This window comes from Sphaerodactylus townsendi, linkage group LG10 (assembly GCF_021028975.2).
Source record: "Sphaerodactylus townsendi isolate TG3544 linkage group LG10, MPM_Stown_v2.3, whole genome shotgun sequence".
Taxonomy (NCBI): Eukaryota; Metazoa; Chordata; class Lepidosauria; order Squamata; family Sphaerodactylidae; genus Sphaerodactylus; species Sphaerodactylus townsendi.
In genome coordinates this window covers 13,730,570-13,751,465 of record NC_059434.1, presented here as the reverse complement: position 1 = coordinate 13,751,465, position 20,896 = coordinate 13,730,570, and positions in this window count along the sequence as shown.

Sequence of the window (20,896 nt, the reverse complement as noted above, 5' to 3'; positions counted from 1 at the left end):
GCTGCCAATTCTGACCACAAAGTTTAATTGCAAGTTAAGGGCATACTTGGCTAATTTCAGAAGCTATTTTGGTTCCACTGCAATAGATGAGAAGGGGCTGGGGGCTGAGATCAAAGATAGCTAGAGTAAAATAATAATAGATAGCATTTGCTCATTAAATAGATTTATCATATACTAGTGGGGCCCGGCCACGCATTGCTGTGGCAATTGTCCTTCTCATCACAGTCTGCAACCCACACAGATGTCCATGCAGGTCCAATGATCTGCAGCATAGCCTTTTGGGGTGGTCAAATGGAATCCCTCTTTCCTTTTTCAATTCACATTGTTATATGGTGGTGTCTTGTTTTTAGTATGAGGTAACCCTTTCCATTCCACAATGGAACTGTCCAGAGTGCGAATCCTGCTGTCCATGAGGCTGGTTGACACGCACAGTCCTGGTTTGGGTAAGGCAGAACTGGGGCAAGGAGGCTATCCCAGTCAGGCAGCAGGAGGCAGCGGGATGGTGAGGCGGATTCAGATCATACGGCCAGCTCCCTGGGTTCTTAAAGGGTCATGTGCAAAAGAAGCTGGGAGCCAGTGAGTGTTGGTTTGCTCCCCACCCTGCGGGGATTTTCTGTAGAAGAAAAAGGCAGAAGCTCCAGCTTCGGCTTTTTTAGTAAAAGAGAGCTGTGGGCGACTATGTGGGTGAGGAAGTGGTGTAAGTGGGTGAGTTCGGATGTGAAGGGGAGGGGCAGAAGTGAAGATGTGTGAGGGATGTGAGCTGGATGTGTATGAGAAATTATGTGTGTTTGTCAGCGGTAGCAGTGGGTGAGAGCACAGAGAGTGAGAAAGTTACCTGGCTGTGTGAGTGGGGGAACCCCACCTGACGTCTCACACGCGGCAAGAGATGTGTATATGATGTTTCACTTCCACTCGTGATACTCTAAATAGTATTACCTATTTACTGTTTTCACTGCTCATCTCTGGCCATCTGCGTGAACATTCTAAGGGCATACCAAGCCCTCAGGCCACAGACAGGCTGCACAAACATTCTAAGGGTGACAGTTAAACACAACCAGCTTCATGGCCTGGTGATTCAGGAAAAAGACATTTTACCTGGCTCAGGTATGGACTTTCGGCGATTTGAAGGTCCGATTACCTGCCCACAACAGGGAGGAATGTCATGTGAAAATTTGGGAGCGATCCGTCCAGCCGTTTCAGCGTTAGGGCATGACTAACAAAGTCACTGTTAGCTTTTATATATATATATATATATATATATATATATATATATATATATATATATATATATATATAGAAGTCATATTTATTAATGTGGTTAATTGGTTTAAAAGCTGTAATACATTTGGTTATGAATTTCACTAAATGTATTACACCCACTGGTGCTATTCCAAAGTTCTAGCTCCTTTGAAAGTTTCTCTATGCCCAGCACAAAACTGGTAGCCAGCCATGATGGAAAAAAAATTAATAGAAATTTCAGCATTGAAATCCTGCTGTAAATCCTGGTGTAAATATGCCGCATAAGGTAAAAATGTTTGCAAAGCAGCAAACAACCATGAGTAATTCATCCAAAATAAAATTGGTGGGATGAAAATGGCTGATATAGCCACACACAAAAAAAAAACCACGTATTCATACTTTCTTATTAAAGCCCTAATGGTTTGACATCCCTGTATTTATGAGACCTCTCAATATTCCCCAAAGAGAACAAAATACACCTTAGGAGACAACAAACTTGTCCTTCTGGAAGATGATCCGAGTTTCCTCAGCCAAAGACTTTTGCACCAACCAAATACATGCATTTTCCAGCTTCAGGCATACACACACATCCCCTCAAGTCTCATGAGTTTCCAGTTTCTGAATACCAGAGTTTCTGAATACCAGAAGCTATAAAATGCACATGTTGTCCAATTCACACAATATGGCAACCAAACACAGTGAGAGGATCAAAGCTGAAAAATAGACGTGTTCCCTGATTCAGACAATTAATGGTTGTAAATGTTTAGAATATTATGAAACTGTTAACAGTGTCTTTTCTGGAGAGTTCACATGATGATGATGATGATGATGATGATGATGATGATGATGATGATGATGATGATGATGATGATGATGATGATGATGATGATGATGATGATGATGATGATGATGATGATGATGATTAATTAAATGTATAGGCCGCCTCATCCCTGAAGGGCTCGAGGCGGCTCACAACATGACTGTTTCCAGAACAGATTAGAGGACACTGCTCATGTGAAGGTGTGGGGAATCAAACCTGGTTCTCCAGATTAAAGGAAACTGCTCATGCGGGGGAGTGGGGAATCAAACCTGGTTCTCCAGATTAAAGGAAACTGCTCATGTGGAGGTGTGGGGAATCAAACCTGGTTCTCCAGAATAAAGGAAACTGCTCATGTGGGGGAGTGGGGAATCAAACCTGGTTCTCCAGATTAAAGGAAACTGCTCATGCGGGGGAGTGGGGAATCAAACCTGGTTCTCCAGATTAAAGGAAACTGCTCATGCGGGGGAGTGGGGAATCAAACCTGGTTCTCCAGATTAAAGGAAACTGCTCATGTGGAGGTGTGGGGAATCAAACCTGGTTCTCCAGAATAAAGGAAACTGCTCATGTGGGGGAGCAGGGAATCAAACCTGGTTCTCCAGAATAGAGGCTCATGTGGGGGAATGGGGAATCAAATCTGGTTCTCCAGATTAAAGGAAACTGCTGATGTGGGGGAGTGGGGAATCAAACCTGGTTGTCCAGGTGAAGGAGTGGGGAAACAAACCTGATTCATCAGATAAGAATCTGCCACTCAGGTGTAGGAGTACAGAATCAAACCTGGTTCTCTAGATGAGAGCCCTCTCCCCCCATTCTTAACCACTACATCACACTGGGTCTCATCAACATCCACACTGAAAAAGAAGTGCACACATACATTCATATATACATGGATATAATCTTAACCAGAGACTAGAGCAGCAATCAGCAAACAGTCTCGGATAGCACAATAAACATGACATCTTAATGCCACTCCCTCCCATTTGTCTAACTGAGTTAGGATTCAAAGATAGGACCATGATCTCTGGGTAACAGAGGTATTTCTGGCTTTCCCTCACATCTGTCAGCATCAGAGAATCCAACTATGGCCTCATTCCACCATCCAGTATGCCATTATGGCTCCATATATCAGCAAAGGATATGAGACTAGTGCGCCCCCCTTTGGCAGGCAGAGAGTAGTGGATACATTGAAAATGGCGGCTTCATTTTTCAAGGCACGCTTCAGTCACTCTTGCAGCACACAGTTTGGAAATCACTGAGCTAGCATAAAGTAACTCTCTGGATCCCAGCCAAGGTGTTTGTTATCCCATTAGTTCTGGCCTGCTGCAAAAGAAATAGCTTTGCCCAGAAATCCTCTAATTTTCGTTTCCTTTTATAGAACAAAGAACACCTTTTTAAAAAACCAGCAACCAACGCTCATCTACTAAAATATGCAAATCGCTACTTAAAAGTTGAGGCTCGATTAGCAAAGAAATAAGAAGTAAATGCGGCTTCATTTCGGATTGAAAACAATAAACAGTTTTGGGCAGAAAATGGGGGGGGTGCTTTTCTCCCCCCAGAATCCAATTTTCCAAGCTTTGGGGGGGGGGGGAGACCAAGGATCTGAATTTTGACCGTAATCATGCAACAACGATTCCAGAAATGTATGTACGATAAAGTTATTTGGTTACAATAAATGTGCAGTGAATTAGTCTGAAGTGCTGTGAGCACCCGTGGCCACTGGAAGATTCCCAAATGGACTCAAGAGATGTTGTAGTAAGCAAAGCAAAGCCTTTATTGGCATACATAGAACAACAGCAACAAAACACAGCAAACGTAAACATTTTAAAAGGCAAAAAGGATAACCTCAGATATATACATATTATTACTGGCTCTGAATTATTTCCATAACAAAACTTGCAACCTCTTCACCAAAAACAGAATCAGAATTATTCAACAAGAGAAATAACATAATCGAATCTTGGGTGCTGTTTGGTTTCCGGGCTGTATGGCCGTGTTCTAGCAGCATTCTCTCCTGACGTTTTGCCTGCGTCTGTGGCTGGCATCTTCAGAGGATCCTCTGTGGCTGGCATCCTTCAGATCCTCTAAAGATGCCAGCAACAGATGCAGGCGAAACGTCAGGAGAGAATGCTGCTAGAACACGGCCATACAGCCCGGAAACCACACAGCACCCAAGTGATTCCGGCCGTGAAAGCCTTCGACAATACACTAATCGAATCTGTTAACTCAGATTGGAAGAGAGGGTGTAGATTGACATATTTTGATCTAATTTTATCAAATTTAGTGCAATGTAATAGCTGGTGAGCCAATGTTTCAACTACCTTAGAATTACAGCTACCCAAACTTTTAGATTTTTCCAGGTTATTAAACCTGCCCTGTAGTAAGGCAGATGGCATAACATTGAATCTAGCAATTGTGAAGGCTCTCCTTGAGCAGGGATTAGTTAGAGAGATGTTGTAGTGCAGTTGCTGAAAAGGGCCCTTTCCCCACTTACCCTTTTCCGAGGGTTGCTGCATGCAATTCCCAGCGCGCGGCATCCCATGCGCACGCGCCCGGGCGTCCCCACAACCCCGGTTATCAAAAGGCACCCTTTGAAAGAGCGCCAGGAATGCCTCACGCTGAGGGGAGCGACAGCAGCAGCGTCGGGGTGGCTGCGCTGTCGCCGCCCCTCTCAGTGGGGAGTGCCGAGGGACCCCGCGCTACTCTCCTCGAGTAGCGCGGGGCTTAAGGGAAGTGGGGAAAGGGCCAAGGTGAGCCAAGGAGTGCCTGTTTCAAATTCCACCTGAGTCCCCAACCTTCTAGTTGTCCTTAAGAAACCCCCACCCCCCACCCCAAAGTCATGTAATGCATTGTTATGAAGGTTTCAGACTTGGCACTTAATGAAAGGTGCTGTTCTATATACTTGGCCTCTGGTCATCAGTGTTATTGGGATTCAAATCTGGGTTTCCCAGGTCCTAGTCTTAACCACTACTCCACACTGGCTTTCAAATCTACTGGAGATTAGATGTAGATGATGCATTAAGTTCATTCAACAAAACAGGTCATATTGCCTATTGATTAAGAGGAGGGACCCAAATTAGGCCAGTTTCTTTCCAAATTAATGCTTATCTTTATCACCTAAATTCAAATTCATCACCTAAATCTTTATCGCCTAAATTATTTCTCAAAGACAGATACTCTGCACAATGGTAGCATATGGAAAAATACCACAAGGATCCAGAGAAGGAAGGCAGTGCAAAACAGCCTTCGGGGAACGTGGCACTTTTCACATGGAAGAGAGCCTCCCAAACATTCCCAAACATCGGTAAGGAAAAGGCTGCCTAGTTAAGAAGCATTCCAATAGCAGCAAGTAAACAGCAAGTATGGGAGGATAGGAATCTCAGTGGAACACATTGTCATAGGGCCTTTCCCCACTTACCTTAAGCCCCATGCTACTCTCCTCAAGTAGTGCGGGGTCCCCCGGCACTCCCCATGACAGGGGCGGCGACAGTGCACCCGCCCCGACGTTGCCGCTGTCGCGCCCCCTCAGCGTGCGGCATCCCTGGTGCTGGAGAAAACGGTGCCTTTTGATGACCCCGCACAGAGCGCGGGGTCGTGGGGATGCCCGAGTGTGTGCCAGGGATGCCGCGCACTGAGAGCAGCGTGTGGCATAGAGGGTTTCCTGGTGAGTGGGGAAACACCCATAGAGCTCACCCTCTAAAGAATCCATTTCCTCCAGGATAACTGATCTCTGTACTCTGGAGATTTACTGTCCCACCTGTGTGTGTGTGTGTGTAGGCTCACATTCCTAACTTGGGCTAAAACAAAAGTTCTCAGGAGACCCCTTGAATGTCCTGGGGGTGCTTCTTGAGAAGCAAGGGGTAGCCACCAAAAAAAGCCAAAGCCCAAACCTAGACCATCCCAAAATGTCTCTCAGACAAGCCAGCATGATGTAGTGGTTAAGAGAGGTTGACCCTAATCTGGAGAACCAGGTTTGATTCTTCACTCCTCCACCAGTTCCCAAGAGTGAGTTACTAATTATTTGTGTGTGCCGAGAGGGGGTTACTAATTGGGTCTGATTTTCCGTTAGAAATTTCATTAGGTCCAAAAATCATAAAGTCCTGTTGCTTCCTATGTGGCTGGTTAGCGAAGGTAGAAAACGGGATAATTCTCCCTGTTGGGCTGTTTTAAAAACATGTTTTGGAAATATGGTGAAGTTCCTTGTTTAAGGAAAGTATTTTTCTTTTGATTTCTAGAAACAAAATGAAGTATTTGAAAGTATTAAGTATTTGACAGGCAGTCAATTAGAGGAGAAGTAGTTGTTTCTGTTGGCAGTAGACAATAGGATTTGCTATAATGAGTTTAAATTATGGACAGAAAGAGACCAGCTGGAAATTAGGAACTTTTTTTTACAGTAAGAGTTCTTTACAGTAACAGAGAAATTATTAATGCCCCGCCCTGGAATGCTCGGCAACGCCCCCGTCATGCCCCGCTCAGCCCCATTGGCGCTACGCCACTGTTTGAATCCCACCACCAAGGGAACCTGTTACTAAAATTTTTGGATCCCACCACTGACCTGTACCCTGAATTGGGTCCAGAAGTGAACCAGCATGACGCTAAATCCCCCCTCCCAATTCTCCCATCAACTCTACCAGCAAAACACATGTTCATGTCATCTCCATATTAACATCCCCAGACTGATTTCTTTGCTACCTTTTCCCTGTTCTCCTTTCCCTCTTTGTGCATCGGCAAAACTCGTGTCTTTATTTTGATTTATGCACTGCTCATAGTTAAACTATGTGTTAAGAATAGTCAAGAAGGCAGCAGTAGCAATCCCATTCTGTTAAAACGGTTCCGTCGTTCCCAAGAGGAAGCAGGGAGGCAGTTAATGCGTATTAGAAGCGTTCGGGATCTTTCTGCTGACCACCAGCATTACCAATGAAATCCATCCATCACATCTCTATTGGCAGTTGCAGGCCGACGCTCCTGGGCTGATACCCAAACTGACAACAAACGCTTTGGCCAATGACAGGAAAAATAATGCATACGTTATCATCATCACGGAACGGCGGTAACATCTCTTCAATAATTCATGGGTTATGAATAAATAGCGAGTGACAATTTGGATCGCTGCTGTTGCAGATGTTATCAGCCCCGGCATTTCTGAGCAAACAATTCATGAATATAGAGAAGAAAAGAGTTTAATGAAAGGAATGTGCGGAAGGAGGAGGGGGAAGATGGCAAGCAAGACAGACAGGGAGCCGGCTTTATAGTGAATTAGGAAACGCGGAAGGCTGTTAGGATAGGAAATCCAGGGGGTCATCGGTCTATGCAAAGGAAAAAGGCAATAGCTTCATTCATTTGTTTGTGAAGTTCTACAGCAGTTGTCACCTGACAGGGAGCCAAAGTAGTTGACTTCATTTGCCCCTCCTCTGTTTTTATGCTCACAACAACCACCCTGCGAGGTAGGTTAACCTGAGAGAGAACGATGAGCCCAAACTCACCTGGTGAGCATCCCAGGCAGAGAGAGATTCAAATGTGAGACTCCCAGACTCTAATTGCAAACTCTGGCAAGTGTGCCAGCTTGAATCCAAGGTGGCGTCTGTCATAATTTAATTTGCTCATTTACCCACACAGCACAATCACTATGATAGCTTTATTTTTACAGGGCAGCACATGCGAGGGGTGGGGGCAGAGGTGGGATCCAGCCGGTTCTCACCAGTTCCCGAGAGTGGGTTACTAATCATTTGTGTGTGCCAAGAGGGGGTTACTAATTGGGTCCGCTTTTCCATCTCCACGCCCTCGCCTCCCCGAGAGGCACACTGCCTTTGAACGTGAAGGTTCCATATAGCAATTGTGACTAATAATGTAACTCCCTGAACTGGGTTAATTCCTTTCAGGTACTGCAATTCATTGATTCTCAGCCTTTCGTACCTTTTATCTCACCAGTCTCTATCAAAGAACCTGTGTGTTTCACCATTGCTGTGTTCAGATTTGTGAGTTGGGGCATTTTCTATAATGTGATGATGATTTAGAAATGACCTGGTGAAAAAAATTGGGGGGTCATGATGGGGTGGCTGCCCATGGGGAGGCATCCAACTCAGGTTTTGCCCAGGGCTCAGGTTTGCCTAGGTACGCCTCTGCCCCCTTTGCTGAGGGGGGGCTGGCGAGGGAACCTGTTACTAAAATTTTTGGATCCCACCACTGGGTGGGGGAATCCCTGCCCTAAGAACAATCTACATTTCTACAAGGGAGGGGGAATGATAGACAGAGCGAGGGTATCTCCTTCTGCCCTGCCCAAGATTACACCAGGAAATCTCTAGAATTTGGAAATCTCTAGAATTAGCACTGGTGCTCTATGGACTGATGCTGCTCTAGTAGTAAAATAATTTCTTTAAAAAACAAACTGAACTTTGCAGCAGTTAAAAGTACAGTAAAAGTGGAGAGGTGAAGAGAAAGGTGAGTGGGTGGGGCCTCAGGTGATATTTGAAGAAGGAAAGAAGAAAGGGTATAGTGGTTAAGAGCAGCTGATTCTCAACTGGAGAACCAGGTTTGATTGATTGATTGATTGATTGATTGATTGATTGATTGATTGATTGATTGATTGATTGATTGATTGATTGATTGATTGATTGATTGATTGATTGATTGATTAGTTTTATATACCGCCCTATCCCCGAAAGGCTCTGGGCGGTGTACAACAAAGTTAAATCATAATACAACTAAACACAATCAAAAACTAAACAATTAGATTCCAATATAAATAGATTACTAAATCCCCATTAAAAACAGTGGTTAGCACAAAGTTTAAAATCGAAATCAGGCGCCCAGCAAACCCATTTTAACCCCCCCCCCAAATGGGAAGACTGCTGGCTCCATCAATAAAAAGATGTAAACAGAAACGAGAATCGTCTTTGCTGATGTTTACTTTTCGCCTGTGAAAGGGTTGTTTGACCCCTAAAAGGGTCCCGACCCCCAAGTTGAGAACCACTGCTATAGCCCAAACGGTTCAATCTACCTTGGGTGCTGTGTGGTTTTTGGGCTGTATGGCCGTGTTCTAGGATCCTCTGAAGATGCCAGCCACAGATGCAGGAGAAACGTCAGGAGAGAATGCTGCTAGAACACGGCCATACAGCCCGGAAACCACACAGCCCCCCAGTGATTCTGGCCGTGAAAGCCTTCGACAATACAGGTTCAATCTACCCCTGAACAAAGCAAAGAACAAAGTATAAGAGAGCTGGGAGCATTTCGCACTTGATAAGCGGCGGCTCTTCCAGGCTCCAAGGACACAGACAGTGGGAGCCTGGTAACCGGGCACCTGCAGAGAAAAAAGTCTTACAGCTCCCTTGCAAATGCCTGCTACTGCACAACAGTCAGACCCAGGCCCGACACTACGCCATGTTGGCTGCCATAAGTCAGCTGTGACTTAACAGCAGTTTTGCCCCGATAACTGGATTGTTTCCATTTCAAAAAAAGGTAGAAGCTGTAATCGATGCATGAGGCAAAGACAAAATTAATCACATTTTCTGCACAGTGCTGCAATACCCTGGGCCTTTATACAATCCATTGTTCCTAGATAGTGAAGTTTGTAACTTTCCTGTTGGCCACAAGGAATGCCGGTAAGTCTCCTTCTTCCAAATTACAGGAGAAGGAACAGCCGTGACTTACCGTGGCTGCCATTGCTGATGGGGAAGGGACAGCCTCCATGGTGCTGCCTCCTCCCCCTTGCCTTGCGAACTCCTCTAGGCTCGCGAGACTTTGGCTTGGGAGGTGGGGCCGGGCAGCCTATTTAAACCTGAGCCCGGCCTCCCCACCTCCCCATTTGCTGAAACGTGCGTGTTTCCCACCCACCTCTCCCTGTTTTTTGGTCTGTGTTAGTGCATGCGCTTTCTTGTTGTTATATGGCGGTTTGCACATGGGGAGACTGATCTTTAGCTGGGGGGCAGCAGGCAAAATACCGGCTGTGGTGGAACCTCCTCACGAGGTTTGGGGTGGAGCAAGCCAAGGGGTCACCTGCCCAGACGTGGGCTTAGATGGCTTGCGCCCCTGGCAGCAAAGAGTCTTCAGGAAGTGGCGACCGCCCATCTGGAATCTCACAGCTGCTCCACTGTGCGTTATAATTTTTCATTGGCAGGCGTGCTGAGAAAAATTTAGCTGTCTGGGGGACAGCAATTTTGGCTGCCCAGTACACATGCCATAAGATCAGACCCCCATGCTGCGCCTTACGCTTTTGTTTACCTTGAACCAATTTTGTTAATAAATGTTTTATTCCACACACAAAACTTTGTTGTATTAAAAGTTCTTTCAATAGCAAGAGGGTATTAGCTGCTTCCCTCAGGCAGCAAGTGGGAAACCTCGTCGCAACATTCTGTCAGTCTTAAGACATGCAGCCACCTTGGAAATGCAACCCATAATTCCCACATGAGGGCTGATTAACAAAAAAACGGCGGAATCGGTGCAATTTTTTAAAATCAAGTCGACGGCCGCATTTCCACAAATCTGATAAGGTCATTTGAGAAACAATTTCATAACACCACAGGGTAAATACAGCTGGCACCGGGAATAAATGATGGCTCACCTAACCTTTCTTAACTCCCGTAATTGGGTACACATTATTCAAAGTTAAGCCAAAGGACACGCACAAATAGGGACCTCCGCTGTGATATTGCTGCCTCGAGACACAATGCGACAATGCCCGAGTCAGGTGCGCGGCTTACAAAATACGATATTAAAGATCCCCTCCAAACCGTCGGTTGGGTTTTTGCAAATTGCACAACCTGTCTAATTTCTGCTCGGAGAGAATGCCCTTGCTCGCTGCGGAATATGCTCATCAGTCTTTCGGGAGCTGTCGCGGGTCGCTAACAATAGCTGTCATTGAGAAAATAATCCTAGGCAATTTTCTACCAGATAATTCAACCTACCATGTTATCTTCTCCAGGGGAGTGAAAAGGCAACGCCACAGGAGCTTAAATGGTGGCTTTACCCAGAGGAAGATTATTCTCACTCTAAGGCAGCCCTGCTTTAAAAAGGTTAGAATCCCAGAAATGCTCTATGTTCTGTCAACAGCCCACGATGCTGATAATGGGGAAGTTTAAACAGCCTTCCCAATTATCATCAAATAACACATAAGAGCCTACTCGAAAGCTACCAAAGTCTATTAGCTTATTCCTTCTCTCAAACCCCAGCAGAGTGCCTGCTTCCTTATATTTGAAAATGATACGGATTTGCCTCTGCACAGATCAACAGGTGAAACATGGCTCTTATCAGCGGTTCAGAAAAATCTTGCATTCATAGCTTATCAAAGCCAGACAGGGATGCTTTTGAAACATGTCACAGTGACATTAAATTAGCTTTGGGTGAGGGAGACAATTGCCTGATTAATTTTAGAGGTAGAGGAGGAGGAGGAGGAGGAGGTTGGATTTATACTTCACCTTTCTCTCCTGAAAGGAGACTCAAGGCGGCTTATAAACCCCTTCCCATCCTCTGCTCACCACAGACACCTTGAGAGATAGGTGGGGCTGAGAGAGTTCTGAGAGAACTGTGACAAGCCCAAGGTCACCCAGCAGGCTTCATGTGTAGGAGCAGGGAAACAAATTCTGTCCACCAAGCAAGAGTCTGTCATTCGTGTGAAGGAGCGGACAATCAAACCTGGTTCTCCAGATTGGTGTCCACCGCTCTTCACCACTACAGCACGCTGGCTCTCACAGTTGCACTCAGAGTTTCTCCTGTCCAAATTTTAGGCCGAATGGCAACCAAATATTCATTCAAATTCTCAAATCACATTCTACAACATTTGTAAATCTTATCACAATCCTCCCCCTCAGCCATCTTACTGGTCTGGGCATGAGGGTGCTACAAAGAGAGGGGAAAGTGACAGGCTGGGGAATAAGGTTTATTTTACTCAAGAGAAGCCCTAATCTTCTATGTTCCTGGGAATAGCAGTTTGAAAAAGGAGTCAGCGGATTCACATTTAAGGATCATTGTAAATTTATCATCCAAACATCAGATGAAGGGAGCTTTCACTCTCAAAAGTTTATACTCCGGAACTCTTGTTTCTTTCAATGATGCTACTGGAATCTAACTGGAATCTAACTGTTCTACTGCAGACCGATACGGCGACCATCAAATTGTTTTATATCTGTGATCTGATTATAACTACAATGGCATTTCTGATTCTCACAGAGAGCTTCCTTGTCTTCACAGATACCACAAAGCATCAGTGGGCTCTGATTTTACAGGGGCATGGTTGTTGCTGATTTTATCCACTCTGTTCTGATAAGGCAACTTTCTATCCATGAAAGACAAGCATGATCCTATGCTGTGTTCTCTGTGCCCTTACCAGTCGAGTCAAAGCAGGTGGCAATCAGAGGCAGGGCTTTATCAGTGATGGCACCTCACCTTTGGAATGTTGTCTCCCTTGAGGCTTACCTGGCACCTACTTTACCTGCTTTTATGTGCCGTCCCCCAACATTTCTATTTCCCTCGGCTTTCAACGAAGGGCTGTCATCTTTGTCGGCTATTTTACGGTCTACTTCTAGTCCGCGGACCATTTTACCAAGAACATTTTACACGGCCGGGTTTTATGCGCTGTTCTGCCCTGGGTTGCTTTTATTGGCTGTGTTGATTGGCATGTTTGCACATGGCTGTTTTATTGACATGTTTTTATCGGTGCCGTTTGCTTTTTGACTGCCCGCTTGGTTTTATTGCCGCGAGCCACCTGAAGCCGGTCTGGAGACGCGGCATATGAGTTTTCTGGATAAATCAATAATTAAAAAAGCATTTCCCCCAACCCAGAGATCCATTTTGTGAGAGAGAGAGAAGTGGGTGACTTCTTCCACATAGCTCACAGGTGAAACAAGAACTCCATGCAGAGGCCTGAAGAGGAAATGACATTCAGAAAATCTTCTCCTTTCTTTGTCAGAAAAGCCTGCTTTGACTTGCCATACACTACAGGGTGGAGGAAGGAGGAGGAGGAGGAGGAGGAGGAGGAGGAGGAGAAGGAGGAGAAGGACGAGGAGAAGGAGAAGGAGAAGGAGAAGGAGAAGGAGAAGAAGAACAAGAACAAGAACAAGAACAAGAACAAGAACAAGAAGAACAAGAAGAACAAGAAGAACAAGAACAAGAAGAAGAAGAAGAAGAGGAGGAGGAGGAGGAGGAGGAGGAGGAGGAGGAGGAGGAGTTTGGATTTATATCCCCCCCTTTCTCTCATGTAGGAGACTCAAAGGGGCTTTCAATCTCCTTGCCCTTCCCCCCTCACAACAAACACCCTGTGAGGTAGGTGGGGCTGAGAGAGCTCCGAGAAGCTGTGACTCGCCCAAGGTCACCCAGCTGGCGTGTGTGGGAGTGCACAGGCTAATCTGAATTCCCCAGATAAGCCTCCACAACTCAAGTGGCAGAGCGGGGAATCAAACCCGGTTATTCCAGATTAGAGTATACCTGCTCCTAACTACTATGCCACTGCCTGTTTTCCCCCTCCACTGCCTGACTGAACTCTACTGACTGAACCCAAGGTGACACTTTTATAGAATTCATCTTGCAGATCTCTGGAGAATCAGCCAAGAGAAATAACAGCTGCAGCCCCCTCCGTTCCTTAATCTATTATGTGGATTTGTTGTCAGGGAAAAACAAACGCAATGATAGACCACCTGGAAAGCTGGCTGTAGGGAGTGAAAGGTAGACCACACACACACACACATTTCTCTTTTCCGGTCTACAAATCTGAAACTGTTTGGCATCAGCCTTCTAACGGATTCTGCTGTCATATCTGTACGGATCCATAAATCTTCCCAGACAATGCATTTGAGATGTTCACCTTATGCCCACTGACAGGTATACGTTGAGATAAGAAATGTCGCAAAAGCCATTTTGCATAATACAGCCCAGAAAACAAGACTCAGCAATATAGCGCAAGGTCTGTTCTGGAGCGTAAATTTATTTAACTGCCTGTTGGCTGTCTCAAGAGCGCCACATCTTTGTATATTCAGCAATCTGTAAATCAGCTGACGGTCTTCTTTTTTTTTCCCCTGGCCGTGGAGAGCAAACGAGTTGGAGCTGTTTCAGGGCAACGAAGGCTTCATACTTGGTTGAGTGATAAAACCGAGGCTACTGGCAGCCGGGCTGTTCAATTTAATTCGATTCAATTTATTATTACGGTCATTGGCTAAATAAGCAATATACAAGCATGCAGCCAAAACGCATCCAGAGGTCCTATAGAACAAAGGTTCAGTTCAAAACACATCAATCCCAAACTTACTTCAAATGACAGGTATTTACAATTCAAAAGAAGTATGGTCGAACCTGCTTCTTCCACGCAAAGAATAAATAGACACAAATCACAAATTTAAAATAGCAATGGACATCCTGTAGCGTTTCTCACAATGTCGGTTGCTGGGAGCGGAGGGGGAAAGAGGGTTGTTATAGCCATACCCTGTTCCAGAACATTCTGGAAGCATTTAGATGGCCACTGTTATAAGGAGAAAGCTAGATTGAAGGAATCTTTGGTCTGATCCAGCAAATTGTTTTGATTCAATCTTATCCACTCTCAAGTGGAAGATGCCGCATAGGTGTCAAATTTGCGGCCCTCCAGATGTTATGGACTACAGTTCTCATAATCCCCTGCCAGCATTATGGGAACTGTAGTCCATAACATCTGGAGGGCCGCGAATTTGACACCTGTGCAATAGAGAATATAATGAAATGTATTTGAAATCATGTTCTTTCATACAGATATATCCAGAATGCTCGATGCTCCGTCTTCCACAGTTCCCAAGAGCTACAGTTTTGGCAGGGTGCGGGGGGGGGCAGTGGCTCTGCTATTGAGACAGCCTGAAGCTATCCTACATTATTCCAGAAAATAAAGTGGCCTCTAAATACCCCAACGAAACGCTATCGAATCTGGTTTGTTCAGACTTGTCAAAGCACGTGAATGTGTGTGGTGTGTGGCGAGTTTTTGCGTGCACACCAGTGGGTGCTGAGAACCAGGAGGATTACTCGTTCGTTTCTTTCTTCACCCCAGAAATAGTTAAACTGCCAGGAGAGGGGGGGGAAAACCAAGAAAATTATTTATGCGAATTAGATTTCAAGGAGAAAGATGTTCCTGCCAGAATGAAAAATGCCATTATGCTCCGCAGGGCTCACCCTCAACAGGCAAACACATGTCGTGTTCTCAGGAAACCAGTGCTAGCTCATACACATGTTGCTAAGCCAGCATGACATAGCAGTTAAGAGCAGGTGGAGTCTATGTAGGCTGCTGTTCTGGAGAACGGGTTTGATTCCCCACTCCAGCACATGAGCAGCAGACTCTTATCTGGTGAGCTGGATTTGTTTCCCCGCTCCTACACATGAAGTCTGCTGGGTGACCTTGGCCTAGCCACAGTTCTCCCAGAACTCTCTCAGCCCCCTCCCCTACATTACAAGATGTCAGTTGTGGGAAGAGGAAGGAAAGCTGATATTAAGTCAATTTGAGTCTCCTTAAAGGTACAGAAAATTGCACTGAGGAGGAAATGCAGGGATGGCAGAGAGGTGCAGAAAATGTTTTAAAGAGATTGCACAGCTTGTGAAGTCATTTTGAAAACGTTTCAGGCCACAGTGTAGTTTTTTAAAGGGGATTCATTTAAAATGTTTTGAGGCTGGAAACAAAACGTTTTCAGGATGTAAGGGGGGGGGGGAGCAATGCAGAACTCCACAGAGGAAGCGTTTTATTTCCTGACTCAAAATGTTTTAAAAGGTTTGTGCAGAAAGGGCCATAGAACATCAACTGGATTTAGCCAGGTCTTCAACCTTTACTGACAGTGAATCTAACAGGTGTTCAATATATTCCGTGGCGTACTTAACTGGCATGGTGCCAGGTCCTCCCCTCTGCCACCCTGGAAGGCCGATGCAGGAAGACTCTTTATTAGGAGATAAAATGCCCCTGTGGATCTGGGCACATAGAAACAGTAGAACATGTGCTTCTCCACTGTCAGTTTTACAGAAACATAAGTATTAATTACACCACTGTTGTATAGATTTCCAGGTCATGCAGAAGAATTTTGTATCTTCATGTTGCTTACACACAATCTTCTGCACAATCCTGATATAACTTAGAGCGTGGCCAAATTCTGCTTAACAGGACTCGAAATATGTCGCAAGATGGTCTGTGCGACACAGTAGGTTTAGTGACCTGACAGCTGTAACCAGTGGTGGGATCCAAAAATTTTAGTAACAGGTTCCCATGGTGGGATTCAAACTGTGGCATAGCGCCAATTGGGCTGGGTGGGGCACAACGGGAACGTGGCCGGGCATTCTGGAGGCAGGGCATTCCTGGGCGGGACTGTGACAAGGACACAGCTGCTGCGCTGGTCCTTGGGCGGGAATGAATGCATGCAGGCGCAGGCTGCCACGCACGCTGGTGCACCTCCTGCTAGACTGCTTCAAGTTCTGCGTGCTACTGCTGAGAGGAGGGGCATAACTAAGGCAAAAATCACGTGGCAAAATCAGCCATTAGTAACCCCCTCTCGGCACACACAAATAATTAGTAACCTACTCTCGGGAACCTGTGAGAACCTGCTGGATCCCACCTCTGGCTGTAACCTCAGACTTAACAATTTAGTATCTTCTTATGCTTATCCTCCTTTAAAGTTTTTGCCCCCTTTTAGTACTTACGCTTGGTGTTTTAATATGTTTTTATCCTTTGTGTACTAGCCTTCGTTTTGTTTATCTTATGCTGGTCTATGACCGTAATAAAGATTTGATTGATTGCTACTTAATAGCATTTTTGCATAGAGACCTCGTGAAGGAGGCTGAGCTCACACAAAAAAAGAAAATGAAGCAAGGCTTCTCCAAAATCTTTTAGAGAGAGATTCGCCTGCAACAATGACCAGAAAACTGATAAATAGGGAACCAATTCTGCACAGGCAGTGCGCCACAGTCCCCATCACAGTCATTTAACCGAAAGGAGAGCCATAAGCTTCCTCTGAGCTTTCCTCTCTAGGGCACTTTCACACATGCAGAATAATGCTGTTTCAATCCAACGTCCCTGTTCTAAACATAGCTTTGCGTTGCACTTTTAGGCTTTTTAAAAAAAATCATACAATGGGACCTGGAAAAAGGAAAGGTAGTGAGGTATGCATTTGCAAAAGGAGTCCTTCCATGGTCTTCCAATATCAGTGGCTAATATATCAGGAGCAGCAGTGGCGTAGGAGGTTAAGAGCTCATGTATCTAATCTGGAGGAACCGGGTTTGATTCCCAGCTCTGCCGCCTGAGCTGTGGAGGCTTATCTGGGGAATTCAGATTAGCCTGGGCACTCCCACACACGCCAGCTGGGTGACCTTGGGCTAGTCACAGCTTCTCCGAGCTCTCTCAGCCCCTCCTACCACACAGGGTGTTTGTTGTGAGGGGGGAAGGGCAAGGAGATTGTCAGCCCCTTTGAGTCTCCTGCAGGAGAGAAAGGGGGGATATAAATCCAAACTCTTCTTCTTCTTCTCTTCTAAAGTAAAAGCCAAAATATTGTCAAGCGAGTTTAAGTAGATGGAGATTTCAGGTTGCAGATGGCAATGTTTCCCCCACTCCGTCTTTTCCAACAGCCCGGCATGGTCTTTGCTGTAGGCATCCGCAGGCGATAAAAATGCCAACTGTAGCAGAGGTGTTAACGGGTGATTCAAGGTTTGTTAAATTGATCTCCCCAGATCCTTAGAAGCTATCTGCCCCAAGATGGAAGTATTTAGCAAGGGATTTAAAAGTGGGGAAAGAGGTATTCATGCTCACAGAAATCGTTTTTTTTTCCCCATTGAACATTTTCATGACCTGGCCTAATGGACAACACAAAAGAAGAATAGCGGTTTCATATCTGTGATTTGGCTTATTCTGTGCTTATTATCCTGTCCAGGTCCACGACAAACCCTGGCAAGCCATTTAAAAGTGTCCCAGGGCATGTTCCCAAACTGCGCTTCCTGGCAAATTAGAGTGAGGTGACAGAACTGCCACAAGAAACAAGCTAATTAAATAATTAAAGGCAGACATGAATCCCAAGTACCTTACTCACAGAGGAAATTGCCTGTTACGTCTCTGGATGATTTGCTGCTCTGGCCATGGCTTCTTACAGTGGGACTCTGCTGGGAATGGGAATTTCTGCCTGCATTAGGTGTGGCAAAATAGCAGAACATCTGTTGGGTGACCTTGGGCTACTCACAGTTCTCCGAGAACTCTCTCAGTCTCTCAGTCCCGCCTACCTCTCAAGGTTTCTGTTGTGGAGAGGGGAAGAGAAGGCAACTGGAAGCTGCTTTGAGACTCCTTCAACATTGAGCAAAGCCGTTGCTGCTGCTACTAAAAACTTCAGTCCTTGGCATCACCAGCAAAAGGATCAGGAAGTAGCAAAGGAGAAAGAGGTTTGCTTCAGACCCCAGAGAGTCACTGCCAGTTAAAATACACTATGACCAATTATGCACAAGCTGTCTGGCATGCGATGGGGGTAAATGTCCATCACAGCACCATTTCTTGTATGGATATATTTCCTCAAGCTCCCCATTCACTTTCCATTCTGTCTGTGACAAGCCAGATCATTTCTAGTGCAGTGTTTAATTTGCTTCGCCCCCAAAGCAAGCAGATTTGCCAGTGAGCACAACTATGCCCCTGACATGTTCCCTCCACACACATTTGGCCCGCTGAATATGAGTAAATCCGAATATAAAGTATTTGGATCAGCTTGTATTGACATTCAGGATTTGGCGGCATTTGGGAGTCTTTTTAAACGATCCCCGCATGCAGCCTGTTCCCAGAGGAAGGGGGGGGGGACTTTGTTGTGTTGAGTCTTTAAACATTGTTTCAAGGGAGTGAAATTCCTTGAAACAATGTTTAAAGACAAAAAACAGCAAGCTAAAGATTCCCCCCCCCTTCCTCCAGGAACCGGCTACATTTGGGAGTCTCTTTAAACGATCCCCAAATGCAGCCTGTTCCCGAGGGAAGGGGGGATCTTTGTTGTTTTCTGTCTTTAAGCATTGTTTCAAGGGATTTCACTCTTTGTATTTGAATATTCGGGCATTTTTGGTGATTTGGGCTACCCAAATCATCAACCCTATTTATTAAATTAGTATATTGATGTATCAGTATGAGCATTTAGAGAAGCAGAAACATGGAACAGGGGTGAGGGTGAAGGCATGGATGTCAGTGTGAGGGAGTGGGAAAGCTGTCCAAGGCAGAGCTGTGCTTATTGCCAAATACCCCTTCTCTGGCAGTGAATGAGATTAAACGTTGTGCTAGAAGTGGTCTTGCTTGCCACAGAGAGAATGTAAAGTGAAAATGGGGCACCAGAAAATAAGTCTGTAAAGAAACCTTGCTAAGATGGACATTTGTCACTATTGCACAGCAGACGCCTTGTGAATAATCGGCCTTTCTCTGAAACATTTCAAAAACATCTTCAGTGGCTGTGCGATCTACTGACTACATTTTCCACATTTCCCTACTTCCCTGAACTCTATCCAGGGTGTCATTTTCTGAGCTCACTCAGTTCCTCCTCACCTGTTTATTTGCAAAATTTCTCTGCTTATTCTTTTATTGGGGGAAACATCTTTGAAGCATTGAGTATATGAGGAGCCTAGAATGCAGCAAGAGGTTGTGAAGCATTGAAGCATCAATACTACGCAGAACTCAAAAAGTGGGGGGGAATCATGTAACGCCAGCCAGGAAACATTTCAAAGGGTTAAGTGTGAACAAAAGAGGGCAGCAATTGAAAACATTTCACAAACATTTGAGGAGATTTAGGCTGAAAGGGCTGAGGTCTCTCATCTGCTTTAAGACTGAACCCTTTTCCTGCGGACGAGTAAAGTGTGTCTCCAATTTCGATTTGGAAGACAAATGTGGCTCAGCTATCAGATCTTTGGAAAACAGTTCTGCGCAGCAGTTGTGCAGGGGCTGACAACTGTCTGTTTCTTCTAACATGACTAATAAAATGTAGGGTCTTGTCAATTTTTTTAAAACCAAATCACTGTCTTATCCTCCCACTACTTTATTAAACATCTTTTTCCCTATGTGTTTTGAAGGGGGAATAAGGGGAGTTGGAATTATTTAACGGAGTCCATTTGAGAACATTATATCAAACCTTTTTAATAATGCATTCTACAGTGCCATCTAGGGGATTTTTAAAAATGGAGAGGTCTCCCTCTTCCTCAGAAAAGAGGCTCCAAAAATGCTAAATCAAATGGCTTTGATTCCAGAACGTCCTACAGATTCGGAGCCAACGTCTTGCATTACTGTAGGGAATTTACACAAGGTCATACCCTGCATTGCAGTTTTTTTAAAAAATAAATAAATAAAAGGGAGATGCATTGAGCCATAGTCAGGCTTAACAGGCTAATACTTCACAAATGTAACCTTCAGATATGGAAGGTTTTTCCTGATAAAAATCACTGTATTGCAGAAACGTGGAAGTACTAGAAAAAAAAAATTCCTGGAGGTTTCTTTTTATTAACTGTCATGAAATACATCGTTCCTCTCTACACGGCTGCATCAGCCGCACAAAAACTTCTTTTCTGGCGTTCCATTCTAAGCAGCTATTGTTGAAAAGAACTGAACCATTTGACAGTTTTAAGTTACACGGGAAGGATCTATGCTCCTTACCCCATGCAAGGATGGGCCAACTGCCAGGAAGCCCTTGGCGATCTTTTGCTGTTACATTTGAAATCCAGAATAAAAAGATCAGTTTCCCTGAAGAAAATGGTTGCTTTGGAGGGTGGACTCTATGGTATTGTACCTTCCTGAAGTCTCTCCCTTCTCCAAGCTCAGCACTCCCCAGGCTCCTGCTCTGCCCAAATCTCCATGTAATTCTCACCTTTCAAACATCTGCTCATTATCTAGTGTATTCACATCCTCACCCTTTTCTCAAGGAACTC